The sequence below is a fragment of the Elephas maximus genome, chromosome 20 (assembly GCF_024166365.1).
Source record: "Elephas maximus indicus isolate mEleMax1 chromosome 20, mEleMax1 primary haplotype, whole genome shotgun sequence".
Taxonomy (NCBI): Eukaryota; Metazoa; Chordata; class Mammalia; order Proboscidea; family Elephantidae; genus Elephas; species Elephas maximus.
In genome coordinates, this window is record NC_064838.1 from 70,533,622 (window position 1) to 70,548,117 (window position 14,496).

Sequence of the window (14,496 nt, forward strand, 5' to 3'; positions counted from 1 at the left end):
TTCAACCTGGGAGCACTGGGCAGATAAAGCATCACGTCTTTGCATCCATTTCGTATCTGCAAATTGCAGATAGAAAACTGATTTAAAAAAAAAAAAAAATTCCTGTTTTACCAAATACCAAATATAAAAGCTCATGGAGATACAATTGCAGTTAATGATTCTAGAAAGAAAATTTAGAATTAGGACAATTACAACAAAGCATCACAAGAATAACTTGTAAAATAACTTATTTATAGTTACAGACATAATTTCTCACTGAAGTGAGCCAGCCTTTCTTTTATTTTTTTGGTATTTTGGAAAAGAGACAGATTTAAGTGGGTAAGACAAAAGACTGCAATTCTACAAGCATTTTAGTATCCAGTCGAAGGCAGCTGCCGGATGATATCACCCGTTGTGGAAACAGCCATGCGTGGAGGGAATTAGTAGATGAAAAACAAGCAAACTTGGTATGAGGTGGGTAACCATGCTTTCCAAATGTGTAAGTGTGCTTTCTCAGTCTCTTTCAATTCTTCTTATAGAGAGACACACCTACAAGTGAAGTTACATATGTGGATGTTTGCATAAAGTATAAAGGACTCAAGAAAGAGCCTGAAATATAAAAAACAGTGGAGGAAGATAAACATTTCAAGATTCAGATCATGTTGCTGCCCGAATTCAGAGAGTCTCTAAGGAAATAGCTAGAAGAGCTATTCAACTCTCAGCTTCCTTCCAAGGAATGAAGTGTTTGCTATGAGCAAAATGAGTGCCAAGAAAATGCCAATTTGTGTCACACTAACATCTTTCTTAAGTTTGAATGTGGTCTGCAGGAATGTGAACTTTTGCCTACCATGAACACAGTCAGCCTTGAGGGTTTGATATTAGGTTCTTCAGAAGGACTAAGGGAAATCTGAGAGGAGATCAAATTATACACTCACTAATTTTTAATTAGAAAATACACTGACGCCGGGGACTCATCTGTAACAAGTGGTGGGACCAACCTTTCCATAGTACCTGAGGTGAACTCAGAATAATGAAACCCCTAAAATCATGTTTGGAAGTGATTTCCTTGGAAACTGACAGAGACAGCAAACGGTGTCAGGAATGGAGGCAGGAAGAGAGGACAAAAGGTAAACCAAAGTGAGATGCTGTAATCAAGTCCGGGCTGGAACAATGGAAGAAGAGCGTTCTAACTTTTCTGACTCAGACCAAACAACCTCCAAAGACTAACTTCCTACTAGTTATTAGGGCAAAGTTGCTTAGAATAACCACCAATGCATTATCCATATTTAAACTCTCCTATCCGGGTTTATAATTTTCATAGAGGCAGCTTCCTGCAGACTTAAGTAATGAATGTAAGATGATGCTCCTTTGGGGGTTGTAAAGACAATCTAAGAACAAGTCATTTCAGAGTAACAAACTTCACAGCCGGAGACAATTTCCATTACATAATACACTTACCGCTAAAGCTTTCATTGTTCCACTCCTACCCAACTGTGTCATTATTATACTTAACTCATTGGGGAAATCACTGTTTAAAAATGGAATATAAATGATGAAAGAGTCAGCTACTTATCTCTTCCAGGGTAATAGCTTCCCTCCGCCTCTCCTGGCCACAGAAGGATTAGGTCCATGTGCGTACTGAATTGCCCCCAACATTCTGGCAGTCCCAGAGAGAGGAATGAGAGTAAAAATAACTGATTACCAATAGGGAACAAATTGGACACTTGAGAATTCAGTGGCTAGAATGACAAATGAGAAAATGAAAATCCTCATCAAGGGACCAGGCTTTCTGATTAGTCCAAGTGCCGATGACCCCGCTTTCCTTGCCTTTCCCTCCCTGCTGTGTGATGATTTACATCTGATTGGACATCATTTTGTATTTGGGGCAGTCATTTCTAAAACGGTGTTTGGAAGACTTTGAAGTACTTAATTATAACCAGGAGGCATTCGGGGGCTGAGCAGTGAAATGGAAGATGCTCTGTGTTGGGTTTGTGGAATGTTCATTTATAGAAGGAGCCCATGTCTGGTTGGTTTGGTCTGGTTTTTCATTCCAACACCCCATAAGGCAGCCTTCCAAGGTTTTCTGGACTCTGGAAGAAAATAAAAATGGGAGAAGTATTCTTGGCCAAGAGATCCACATTCAAGGCAGACTCAAGAGTTTCAACATGTGGATGGACTGGGCTTTCTGTTACAGTCAACTACTAAAAACAGAAATAATTTGGGGATCTTCTGAAGGGAGGCCATTTTTTACTTGTCCTCATTTGGACTAATAGTCCATCAGGGCAGGGGAAGTGTAAAAAAATGAAATATAGACATGCTAGCCATCCTTGAAAAGTTTAAATACGTAAGGGGTGCTAAGCCATATATGCATGAAGAGATAAATAAAACAGAACTGTGAACTGTTAGCTTCTGAGATGGCATAGCCATAAAACCTATAAGAATTAAGAGAGAAAGGACAAACTTTAAGTTAGGTAATCAGGATAGGATCAGGGAGGAAGGGTGATATGACCCAGGCTTTGGAGGATGGATAGAACTGTAGTATATTTCTGATTTAAAAAATAATTTGGTACAGAGTAAGTAGACTAGTTGTACTCAAAGGGGGATTTGAATACAAGAGTGTGGAGGGATGAGACTTACTTAAGTTTTCCATGTATCCGTGGGCCTTCAACACCAGGCAGGGATATGAGTTTGATCTTACAAACACTGGGGGAGCATTAAGGTCCCTGAGAAGAGTTTTAACTGTTTCAGAAGTTTATTATCTTTGAGAAAAAAGAAGAGGCAAAACAGTGTTCTCTGGAACTTTACCAACAGGTAGGTCAACAGGCAAGACCAGCATTTTGATTCTCCTTAGACTCCTGACACCAGTGCTATGAAAGACAAGAGTGAATAAACACACAGCCTGGCACAAAGCAGGACTCAACAAATATTGTCGAATGGATGAATGAGGATGAAGTTACTTAGAACTAGAGAACTGTAGCTTCCTAGAACATTTAGGGAAGATCTAGGATTATCTCAGTCCTCTTGGGAGGCCAAAACCAAAACTTATTGCCATCAAGTCAATTCTAACTCATAGCAACACTATAGGACAGAACAGAACTGCCCCATAGGGTTTCCAAGGCTGTAAACCTTTACCGAAGCAGACTGCCACATCTTTCTCTCATGGAACGGCTGGTGGGTTCAAGTCATTGACCTTTCAGTTAGCAACTGAGTGATTAAGCACCGTACCACCGGGGCTCCTTTTTGGGGAGGCAGTAGTAAATAATTTGAAGAGGAACAGATAAGGAGTTATGTAAACTTAGACATGTAACTTCACTTTCTTGGGTCTGTATTTTCTCACCTGAAAAAGCAAGGCTGAGTTTAATGAATGGACTTTAACTACGAGAAGTTTTTCATGTGTATTTTTGGGGAGAGAGATGCCATATACAGCTTGTGTCAGATTCTCAGTGGAGTCCATGATCCAATGCAGGGTTAAGAACATCTGGATTATGTTTCCTTTAAGCTATAAGGGTGTGTGATTCTGAGAGTCCAAGGATGATTTTCCTCTCTGGAAGGACAATTGAAACATCTGACACCACAGCTCTGGCAGTTTTGTCACCTTGTAGGAGGCCCATGGCTGATTGGCTTGACTGAAGTGAGGTAGAAAGGGTGTTGTTCCTAACTATCAACCCAGCCTCAGACTCACCAGCAGTTTAAGGAGCACTATTTTTATTGATCTGATCATCCATGCTGGGGTGTAACTGACCATCAAGAGAGACAAATCACTGTAAAGCACCTCCTCCCATCAGAATGTGACAGAAGTGATGTGTAACCTCCAACACAGCCCTTCCTATAGATGTTTTTTCTATTTCTACCTCGTTTCTAAAGTAGGCATGTTCACAATGGCCTCTGTCATAAGGTTACTGGAAAGAATAGTAAATGATGGGGAAAAGAAAACCATTTAGGAGCATGACACACTTCTGTTCTTGAGGCTATTCTTCACAACAATATGCAATAATGTATTTGATGAATAGACACTGAGTAGTTGCTCTGTTTTGGGGACTTGTCAATAATGATATGATGCTGACCAGTTGAAATATGAGCAGTTAAAGAAAATGTTAACATTCTTCAGAAGCTATTGTCAGTGACGAAACTCAGCATGGAAAGCCGGTTCTGGCAATTTATAATGAGGCAGGGCTCTTATTAATGATTTTTGGCTTAATATGTTATCAAATAGAGATCTAAGGGATGAAGAATTTACAATGCAATAAGGAAAACTCAAGAAAAGATTAGGCTCGATTACGAGGTAGTCCAATAGGGTGGAGTAGTCAGATGCTTCATAATGTCCGTCTTACAATAAGGATCCAAGAAAATATGTGAATCAGATATAGATGACAACTTTGGAATCCTAAGCATCAAAGACGAGGCTGAAGAATCAGACAAAGTGCCAAGTGGAAGGAGACACAGTGCAAACAGCAGACAGGGAGAATTATGAATTGCTGACACCCTGCAAGCTGAAGCTGCACAGCGTGGCCATATTGAGACAAAGCAAGCAGTGCTCCCAGCAGAAGCTGCCATCATTAATTGGTGCAACCAAGCAGGAGTGACTCTGCACTCACATCCAGAGCCAGGCAGGAGTGCTTCCCACACTGTGAAAGTTAAGTGTACACACCCACCCACTGCACCCACACCAGTTTCCTGTGCTGGAGTCCTGTGGGTCTGTGGGGATATCCCACCCTCCTCATCTATCTCCCCTTGCCACATGTGATTGCAGTCTAGCAGCACCCACCACTACCCCATACCCAAAGCTGGGAGCCCACGGACTGGAGACGCCTACCTTTTTGCTTAGCCACCTGCACCCGGGGCCCGTGGACCTGCAGCAACTCCTACTCCGTCCAGTCACCTGCATGGGGGGCCTGAGGACCAATGGTGCCTCCTACTCCCTCCACGCACCCATGCCACAGGCCTGAGGACCAATGGAGCCTCTTATCCTCTCTGGCCATCTGTTCCAGGGACGCGAGAATCGTTGGTGCCTTCTACTTCCTCCAGCCACCCATGCCAGGGGCCTGAGGGCTGGTGGTGTCTCCTATGGGCTCCAAACACCCAAACCAGAGGCCTGAGGACCAACAGTACCTTCCACTGTCTCCGGCCACCCGGGCTGGCAGCCTGAGGGCCAGCAGCGCCTCCCGCTCCTTCCAGCCACCTGTGCCATGGATCCAAGGTCTGGTAATGGCTGCTACTCCCCAAAGCCACCTGCACCAGGGTCCCAAGGATGGGCTACCCAACCTTCCCTGCAATGTGCTCTAGAAAAGAGGGTCACTCCCTGCAACCAGGCAGCCATGGACAGGCAACATCCACCATGCCTGTCCCTCACATTGCCACCCCCAACTGCAACTGGAGGCTTGTATCTACTCTGAACACCCCTGCACAGCAATGCCCACTTGGGATTATCAGTGAGACTATCCACACCACCCACCCAGGACCAACAACCCCTGCATCCTTGCCCCGAAAACCTGGCAGTCGGCAGAGTGCACACAAAACATCCAACCAGCAACCAGAGAGAACACCCCCTGCACCCATGGCCAGATAACCAGCTGGACAGATATATCATCTCACCAAAAACACCAGCTACATCCTCTGCAGACCTGCATGACCAGTGAACAAAGAACTATTTTCATACACCTGTTGCCCCATCCACCCAGAGACAGGAGGTGAGAGCTTCAATGTAGCAAGATTACCCTCCCAGATTTCATGCCCAGCCTACTCGGATATATCAAAATCAAAACAAAACAAAAATTCAGGATGCAGCAAACATAAATAAACATAATAACTTCTGATGCCTTGGAAACAACAAACAATATCAAATCACAGAAAGAAGCAGGACAAGATGGATCCAGCAAGTGACAAAATAAACAGAAACCCCCCAGGAGGAATAAATGGCAAGGAAACTACCTGATAAAGAACTCAAAAGACTAATATACAGGGCCCTCCAAAGATCAAGAGAGAGATCAAGGGAAACACAGACAAAACCAAAGAAAACACAGACGAAATCAAGGAAAATACAAAGTAATAGAAGAATTTAGGAAAACAATACAAAAGACACCAATTCATTTGAGGAAAAGTCAGAAAAAAGACTGAAAGGAAATGAAGAAAGCCTAAGAATTATGCGTTTACTGTCAAGAAGAAAATTTTGCATGTGATCTGAGTTCCAGAATAGTGGGAAAACACAGGGAGAATTGTCAAAGATTTGCTGGCAGAAAACTTCCCTAATATCATGAAAGATAAGGAGATATCCATCCAACAAGCTCAACAAACCTCGCACAGGATAGACCCCAAAAGAAAGTCACCAAGACACATCATAATCAAACCTGCCAAAACTGAAAACAAAGAAAGAATCCTGAAAGCAACATGGGAAAAATGAAAAGTTACCAACAAAGGGGAACCAATAAGACTAAGCTCTGGTTTCTCAGCATAAACCATGCAAGCGAAAAGGCAATGGGACAACATATATAACAACTTGAAACAAAAAAAATTGCCAACCAAGAATTATATAACCAGCAAACCTGTCCCTCAAGTAGGATGGCAAAATTAGAACACTTTGAGATAAATAGAAATTAAGGGAATATGTAAAAACCAGACCAAACTTACAAGAAATATTAAAAGAAGTTCTTTGATTAGAGACCAACAACATTGACAACAACCTGAGATTAGGACATAGGACAGCATCAGCCAGATACCAACCCAGAAAAAGAATTCCCAAAAGTAAAACAAAGCTAAAAGACTGAAAACAGAGAACCAGAAATGTCAATCAGTAAACCAAGATGTTGAAAAAAAAAGTGGGAATAAATGATGTAGTTATAAAACTTTCATATGGAGAGGATTTCAAAGTGATATCAAGAAGTAAAAGATTGATTTAAATTTAGAAAGTTAAAGGTAAATTTTAAGGTAGCCACAGAGAAAGATAATAAACCTAATCATCAAAATAAAAAGAAGAAAAGCATAAAGACTCAGTAAACACAAAATCAACAACAAATGAAATGAAAAGAAAATCCACCAACAAAAAGAACTCAGCACAGAAAATTAAAGGGAACAAAAAAACCATCAACACCACAAAAAAAGTAAAACAAAATGGCAGCAGTGAATTCATACCTGTTGATAACCACACCAAATGTAAATGGTTTAAATACACCAGTAAAAAGACAGAGAGTGGCAGAATGGATTAAGAAAAAAGACCCGTCAATATGCTGTCTACAAGAGACATACTTTAGATGCAAAGACATAAACAAGTTAAAACTCAAAAGATACAAAAAAATACATAAAGCAAACAATAACCAAAAAAAGAGCAGGAGTGGCAGTATTAATCTCTGATAAAATAAACTTTAAGACAAAATCCATCACAAAAGAAAAGGAAGGACATTATAATGATTAAAAGGTCAATCCACCAGGAGAACATAACCATAATAAATATATATACACCCAGTGACAGGGCTCCGAAATACATGAAACAAACTCTAACAGAATTGAAAAGGGATATAGTTCTGGGTGATAGTTCCAGAACAATAATAGGAGACTTTAATACACTGCTTTCAGTGAAGGACAGACCATCTAGAAAGAAACTCAACAAAGATACAGAAGATCTAAATGCCACAATCCACCAACTCAGCCTCATAGATGTATACAGAATGTTCCACCCAACAGCAGTAAGGTATACATTCTTCCACAGCCTATGGAACGTTCTCCAGAATAGGCCACATTCTGGGCCACAAAGCAAGCTTTAACAAAATCCAAAGCATCAAAATGATACAAAATATATTCTCTGGTCACAAGACCATAAAAATAGATATCAAAACAAGAAAGCAAGGAAAAAAAAAAATCAAATGTATGGAAGCTGAATAACAACTTCCTTGAAAACCACTGGGTAAAATAAATCAAAGATGGAATAAAAAATTCATAGAACAAAATAAGAATGAAAACACACCAAAACCTTTGAAACATAGCAAAAGCAGTGCTCAGAGGCCAATTTATAGCAATAAACACACACATCCAAAAAGAATGGGCCAAAATCAAAACATTTATCCTAAAACTCGAACAAATAGAAAAAGAGCAGCACAAAAAAAGAAAGCCCACAGTCACCAAAAGAAAGGAAATAATAAAGATTAGAACGATAGAATGAATCAACAAAATCAGAAGTTGGTTCTTTGAAAGGATCTTGGAAAATTGACAAACCATCGGCCAAACTGACAAAAGAAAAACAAGAGAGGAAGCAAAAATCTCGAATAAGAAATGAGATGGGGGACATTAAAATGGAACCAACTGAAATTAAAAGGATCGTAACAAAATACTGTAAAAAAATTGTATGCGCTCCAACAAATTTGAAAACCTAGAGGAAATGGACAAATTTCTAGAAACACACTACCTACCTAAACTTACATAAACTGAGGTAGAGAAACTAAACAGATGTATAACAGAAGAAGAGATTGAAGAGGTAATAATAATAATAATAAACTCCCAGCAACAGAAAAGCCCTGGCCTGGACGGCTTCACTGGAGAATTCTAGCAAACATTCAGAGAACACCAGGGGCCTTGGTATATGGCATAAATAGAATACCAAGCATAACTAAAAATGCACAAACAGCAGAAGATGAACTAGGCAATTGGGACCTCCTAAAAGTTAATCACTTATGCTTATCAAAAGACTTCTCCAAAAGAGTATAAAGAGAACCTACAGATTGGGGGAGGGGGGAGGGATTGGCTACAAAATATCCCACAAGGGTCTAACCTAATCTCTAGAATTTATAGAAAACTTCAACACTTCGACAACAAAAAAGACAATCAAATTTTAAAAAATGGACAAAGGATATAAACAGATGCTTCAAATAAGACATTCAGATGGCTAACAAACACATGAAGAAATGCTCGCAACTATTATTCATTAGAGAGATGCAAATTAAAACTACAATGAGATAACATCACATGCTGACATTACTGGCCCTTATTAAAAAAAAAAAAAAATTGCGACAACGGGGAGGGAGACAAAGGGGAATTCACAGACTAGATAGAAGACTAAAATTATCTTAGGTGTAGGAAGGACAACACACAATACAGGGGAAGTCAACACAACTGGAAAAAACCAAAAGCTAAGAAGTTTCCTGAACACAACCAAAGACTCTGAGGGACAGAGTAGCAGGGGCAAGGGTCTGGGGACCATGGTTTTGGGGGACATCTAGGTCAATTGGCATAACAAAGTTTATTAAGAAAATGTTCTGCATCCTACTTTGGTGAGTGGTGTATGGTGTCTTAAAAGCTAGCAAGCGGCTATCTAAGATGCATCAACTGGTCCCAACCCACTTGGAGCAAAGGAGAATGAAGAACACCAAAGACACAAGGAAAATATTAGCCCAAGAGACAAAAGGGCCACAAAAACCAGAGACTCCATCAGCCTGAGACCAGAAGAACTAGATGGTGCCTGGCTACCACCAATGGCCACCCTCACAGGGAACACAACAGAGAGTTCCTGACGGAGCAGGAGAAAAGTGGGGTGCAGAACTCGTTTATGTAAAAAGACCAGACTTAATGGTCTGACTGAGACTAGAGGAACCCCAGAAGACATGGCCTCCAGACTCTCTGTTAACCCAGAACTAAAATCATTCCCAAAGCCCACTCTTCAGACAAAGTTTAGACTGGACTGGGTTGATCAAACATAAAATAATATTCGTAAAGAGTGTGTTTCTTAGTTTAAGTAAATACATGAGATTAAATGGGCAGCTCCAGTCCAGAGGAGGGATGAGAAGGCAGAAAGGAATAGGAGCTGGTTGAATGGATACAGGAAACCTGGGAGGGAAAGGGGGGTTGTGCTGTCACATTCTAAGGATTGCAACTAGGGTCATGTAACAATATCTGTATAAATTTTTGTATGAGAAATTAACTTCAGCTGTAAACTTTCACCTAAAGCACAATAAATAAATAAGTAAAAGAGAAGGAGAGAGACAGCTATAATAAAAGTGAGAGTTTAACAAAAATCCTTCTTGGCATTACCCAAATAACAGAAGAAAATTAGCCATGATATGGAACCCACATTGGTGGGATAATTTTAAGAAGTATTGCTGAAGATATTTCCACTGTATGTTCTATTTGCCAAATATTTAGGGTTCACTCCCTTGTTTCCTTTGGGTCTTTGCTTAAATACTTCATGAGCGAGGCCTTCCCTGACCACTCTACATGAAATAAGAATCTTCTCCTCCCCATCCTGCTTTATATTATTGTTTGTCTATTGTCTTTCTCTACTAGAATGTAAGTTTCATGGGGTTCTTTGTTCTTCATTCCTGTTACCTCAAGTACCCTGATATGTCTAGCGTATAATAGGCACTAAATAAATGTTTAGTGAATAAATAAAATAAGCCTTCCTAACTCCAAAAAAAAAAAGAAAGTGACAAATGTTGGAGAGGTTGTGGGGAGACTGAAACTCTTATAAACTGCTGATGGGGAGATATAATAGTATAACTGCTATGGAAAACAGTATGGTGCTTCCTTAAAAAACTAGAAAAATAGAAATACCATACCACCCAGCAATCCCACTTCTAGGTATATACCCTAAAGAAATAAGAGCCATCACACGAATAGACATATTCACACCCATGTCCACTGCAGCATTATTCACAGTAGAAAAAGATGGAAACAACCTAAGTGCCCATCAGTGGATGAATGGATTAACAAAGTGTCACACATACACAGAATGGAATACTATGAACAATAAAGAACAATGATGGAACTGTGAAACATCTCACAGCATGGATAAATTTGGAGGACATTATTTTTTTTTTTTTATGCTGAGGGAAATAATCACAAAAGTAAAATATTGTAGGGGACTGCTATTATAAAGAAACAAGAAAAGGTTTACACACAGAAAAACAAAACAAAACATTCTTTGATGTTTTACCAGGGATGGGAGGGGGAGGGAGGGAAAATTACTGATTAGATAGAATTGGTGAAGGCAAAGGCAATACACAATATGGGGGAAGTCAGCAAAACATAACCAAGGCATAGGAGGACACTGAGAGGAACACAAGAACAAAGGGCAACAACATAATTAACATAGCATAGATAATACTGCAACAATAGTAGTTAACAAACATGAATTTGTGAATGGATACATAGGTAGGTGGATATGCCAAGAGGTGTGGGAGGGTGTAAGGGAACACACCCACACGCAGGTAAAGTTTGGTGGTGGATATTCTATGTACATAATTGTAGGTGTTGCTTATATATTAATATAGACAATAGAGCACACAAGGGCCACAGTCAGGGCAACTACTTACACATAACAAAACACCTCACTGGAGGAAGTTCCAAGGCTTGAAGACAAAGAACCATAGACTTGGGGGACATCGATGTCAACTGGCACAGCAGAATTCATAAAGACAGAGTTCTGCCTCATACTTTCGTGAGTAGAGTCTGGGGTCTTAAAGGCTTGTGCGTGGCCATCTAAGATACAACTATTGGTCTCTTCCCATCTGGAGCAAAGGAGAGTGAAGAAAACCAAAGACTCAAGGGGGTAATTAGTCCAAAGGACAAACAGACCACATAAACTACAGCCTACACAATCGTGGTACTAGAAGAACTAGATGGTGCCCAGTTACCAGTACCAATTGCTCTGACTGGGATCACAATAGAGGGTCCCGGATAGAGTAGAAGAAAAATTGTAGAACAAAAAATCAAATTCACAAAAAAGACCAAATTACTGGAGGAACCCCTGAGACTATGACTTTACAACACCCTTCTGAAATGGAGCTGAAGCCATTGCCAGAGGCCACCTTTCAGCCAAACCGTAGACAGGCCCGTAAAATAAACAATAACACCTGAGAGGAACGTGCTCCTTAGAATAATCAATCATATGAGATCGAAAGGGCAACATTTCCCCAAAAGCAAAGATGACAAGGCAGAAAGGGGTAGAAAATCAGGACCAAAGGAAACAAGGAACCTAGGACAGAAACGGAAAGAGTGCTTACACGTTGTGGGGAATGAAGCCAAGGCCATGAAACACGTTATGTACAAACTATTGGATGGGAAACTAACTTGCTCAGTAACCTTTTGCCTGATGCAAAAAAAAAAAAGACTAGGCTGTAATAAAAATAAATTTTGCTGTTAGATTGAGTTTCATAAAATCGACTGTTTCCCATTATTTATACCAGAAAGAAATGCATTGTGGTAAGCTGATTCATATCATTGAGGAAAAAAAAAAAGAAAGAATGGATATTATATTTTAACACAATATTAATAAACTGCAAATGCCACCTTTCAAGAAAAAACCATATACAGGCAAGAACAGACATTCTTGTTGAGAAAAAAATCGTCAATCAATGTTAGTAAATTTATTTTCTCTTTTTAAATAGTACCTGTCATATTTAATTGAAGAGCTAATTAGCACCATTGAATAAACCCTAAAATAGCAATATTATGACTAATGGCAATGAAATTTATTAAGATTGCCGTTTCCTTCAATTCTCCCATCCTCCCAATTTTTTCTACTTCCGTACGTAGTAATGATGCCCCTTATCCTCCATCAGGCAACCTAAACTGAGAGGAGACAATTTCCTCCAAGAAAGTACATTAAGAATTCCAATTTAAAAAAAAAAAAAAAATTTTTTTTTTATAAGCAGAGTCCTATAGAGTACACGTCAAATAGTCAAGACCACTCTACTTAGCATCTGACTATTCTTAATGTTTTATTTCTTTAGCATGAAAGCAAAAACTTCTATTTCTGTACTATTTAGAAAGAGAAAAATAGTTATGTATGTATACTCATTTATTTGCTGTTGGCAGTGAAAGAAAAAAAGTAGAGAAGTAGGAGTTTTTGCTTTCATGCTAAAGAAATAAATATGGCAGCAACCATATCTCTGTCTTCCACCAACCATCAGAATCCTTCTGAACATAGTAAGTACTTTCAGATGCTTCGGATTGGGAAAGGAGGTGACACCTGTGTTAATTCAGGGGCCCAATTCAATTCTGTAACATACTCTAGGCTCTAAGTAACAAAACGTCTAGTTAAATCCTGTGGTATCTAACAATAGGTAGCATCCAGTAAAAACTTCCTAAGTCCAGATGAAAACTGGCACAAATCACAGTCAGTCTGCATTTGCAAGCTGCATGGGAGCCTACTGCATACATACCCCCAGCGAGGTGCGTGCGGTTTCCCAAACGGCCTAAGCTTCTTTCCATATAATTTCTGTTCCGAGGAGAGCAGGCTCAGTGTGCTTATCGTGATACTGATTTGTTATTCAAAAATCGATTTCTGTACATACCAGATTTAAAAAACAAAACAAAACGCACCAATCTGATTTTACTGGGGTAGAATCTAGAGTAATACTGGGGTCAGAGTCTCATCATAGCAAACACCCTGGGGTAAATGTGGAGACAGTTATGAAAGATATAAACTAGCTTTATCTCTATTAAACTCTCATTGACTTACTGAGGATGAGGCAGTCTGACTGCAGATAAAAAAAAAAAAAACACATAAAGGCATTTATTAAGTGTCTTAAGCCATTTAGATTATGGCAACAAGTGTTTTAATTTTCTGAGTTGTATGGGAATCAGTGACATCTTCACAGCAGATCTGTGGTTGTATGTAAGTTCTACAGTAAATGTAAATGAACCCTGTTTATGCTTGAAAAAGCTGCTGGACACATTGGGAGTTTGGGGGTGGCTTTTCTTTGGGAGGAGCCCTGGTGGTACAGTGGTTAAGAACTAGGCTGCTAACCAAAGGTCGGCAGTTCAAATCCACCAGCCACTCCTTGGAAACTCTATGGGGCAGTTCTACTCTGCCCTATAGCATCACTAAGAGAATGAACTTGACGGCAAAGAGTTTTGTTTTTTTTTTTTTTGGTCTCCTTTGGGATGTAAAACAGCCCATTTTTCACTGGACTCTCCAAAATCTTTTCTCTACCTGTGGAGATTACTTCTCAGTGAAGGGACATTACATCCGGAAGGTACATTGAGCAATGGTTCTTGGTGCCTTCTGGTGTCCTCCAGGGTCTGTAGAGAGTCTAGTTTTCAAACCCATCTGAAATGTAGGCTCTGGAAATGTAGGCTAAGCACAAAGGGATTCTGTGCTTCTCATTCATTCCTCATAACGATGCCTCCCTCAGAGTGCGGCTCTTTCCATTTCCTTCTCTCCATAAGGAAACAAAGACTCAGGGAGGTTAACTGGCCATCCGCAATGACACAGCTAATATATGGTCAATACAAATTTATTCCTTTGATTTAAATATTGAGAACTTTCTACTAAGGTCCCACACAGCTGACCCTTAATGTGCTAACTGTGGAGGCTCCCAAAACAGTGATAAAGACTTAGCAACCACATGGGAAGAAGGAAAAGTAAGACAATGTGTCTGTATTATTATTGGTGGTGGTGACGATGGTGGTGTGTGTGTGTGTTATGTGAAGAGAAGTCATAGTGATTTTTAGCTTCGCCTTTGTTACTATGTTTTTCTGACTGAGGAAGTCACTGTTCGTGTGTTTCGTTTCCTCATTTGTCAAATAGGGATG